The sequence below is a fragment of the Coffea arabica genome, chromosome 7e (genome assembly GCF_036785885.1).
Source record: "Coffea arabica cultivar ET-39 chromosome 7e, Coffea Arabica ET-39 HiFi, whole genome shotgun sequence".
Classification (NCBI taxonomy): Eukaryota; Viridiplantae; Streptophyta; class Magnoliopsida; order Gentianales; family Rubiaceae; genus Coffea; species Coffea arabica.
The window spans coordinates 35,847,823-35,850,031 of NC_092323.1; positions in this window are offsets into that span (position 1 = coordinate 35,847,823).

The window sequence follows — 2,209 nt, forward strand, 5'->3', positions numbered from 1 at the left end:
CGATTCCAACTAGAAAGCATTCATAATTCTGTTCAAAGTTTCAGTTCCAAGAAGACAGGTTTGAACTAGTCTTGGTTTTTCAGCAAATTTTGGAAATTCGGCATAATTCACAAAAAGTGAATCAGCCTTTGAAATTGGTAACACAATAAGCGTTCTAAACAAGGTTTCAAACACAACAAATGGAACTAAATTCGGAGTTTCGAGTATCGAGATACATCAGTTTAAAGTTGGTCGCGTTTTGCAAACTGTTCAGTCATTTTCCAGATTTGAAAAGCTATTTTTGAAGTATCATTTAGCCATTGAAATGGAATTGAAAATAGGCCAAACTTGGTATACTAAATCTTCCATATGTGAACTATATCTCTACCAAATTTCACGCAAAATCTCACGTGAGAAGACAGTTAACAAAATAGCCAAAGTTCAGGAAAATTTCAAATCAAATCTGCTGTCTGTGGTTCTCTTTCCTTTTCTAACGTTTTGTCCCATACAATCAACCTCAATTAGCTCAAATGTTGAAACTAAGGTTCCATAAACATCCAATGAGCAATTTAGAAGTAATTGACACCAAATTTTTCGAAACAAAACATTCCAAAACAAGTTTGACCCTTCGGCCAGCAAGAAGAGAAAGATTTCCAGATTTCCAGCTTTGTCATAGTTTGGAAATTGTACCATATATCACTCAATACAAGTTCAAATTATGAATGGTTGGTGGCGTTGGAAACTAAGTTCCAAAAGCTAAATTTCATCAGAAGAAATCATTTCCAAAATCAGTTCACAAGTAGTTCAAATTCAAGCCACAAGTTACAACTTCTCATGTCCATTTGAATGAATAGGCTGAACAGAACAGCCGACTTTATTAGTTCACCGCAGTTCACACAAAACTAACTAGACAGTGATTTTTATACCGTTTTAAAGCTAAGAATGTGTAGTTTGAAATGCCACAAACAGAACTTGATTTTGGCTTTTGTACAAAGAGTTATGTTTGATCAAAGGTACACTGTTTGGACAGACAGAACTCATTTCCAGATTTCTTCAAATTTCGAAATTTCAAGTTTTGTTCAACCAAATCAAATGATTTTTGGTAGAAATTTTCTACTCACAATATATAACATATATACATTAGTTTCACAGTCATTTGAGTATCAAAAATTCGAAATTTAGGCAAGGCAATAACAGGACAGATTCGGCCAAGTCCATACACCAATTTTCCTTCGATTTTTTCTTCATTTTCTATCCATAAACAACTCATCTACACACATAACAATCATATTCAAGCATTTACACCTCAAGCCAACTTCGTAGAGGCCACCTCAAGACCTCTACCTAAGATTAAAGCAAATAAAATGGATTCTTCAAGTCCTCTACCTAGTTTCATGCTTGGGTTTCAAACCCTTGCCATTAAAGCTCCAACTTTGAAGAAAAATGGAAAGATTCAAGGTGGATGAAGGCTACCTCTTAGCTCTTGAAGAAACCAGAAATTTTGCACCAAAAACTCCCAAGAAAACCCGCAAGATGAAGCCTTCCTCCAAGCTAAAGTTGCTCTCCAAGTGGTATGTGAGTTGTGTGAAGATTTAGAGGTGAAATGGTGCAAGATTGGATGGAGTTTTCTTTCCTTCTTCTTCCTTGGGGCTGCTGGCCAAAAAATGGAGAGAGATGAGAGAGGTTTGTGTGCTAAAACTTGGGGAGAAAGAATGGAATAGTAACCATAAGTGTTGGGCCAAAAAGTCAACTCTTAATAGTTGTCGCACGCGAGTTTCGTACCACCATTTTCTCTCTTGTTTGTTATACTTGTGCACTAAACCTCCAGTGTACTTCTTTTAACACTATAATTATTCACTCTTAGTAGTCTAGTATAAGTTTCTTAAATCTCCACTTAGCTGTTCCGACGCGAAACACGTGTACTTGCGCGAAATGCGGGAACTTATGACGCGCGCGCGAAAAATCGAAACTTAAGAAAAATTCATGCACTACTAGGGTTATTAAGTATAACTAGGGCAATTAATTATAAAAATAGCTAAATTAAGAAATAAAAACACGAGTCCTCACATATTCACCGGTATACTCGAATTCATATTATTAGAGTAGGAATTTTTATTTTTGCTGGTTTGACATGCCAATAGTGATTAACAAGTTAGGAAGCACAGAATTTTGGAACAAAAGAAATTGCAAATTTTCCTAAACTATTGAACGCTCAACATTAGTGCCAGAT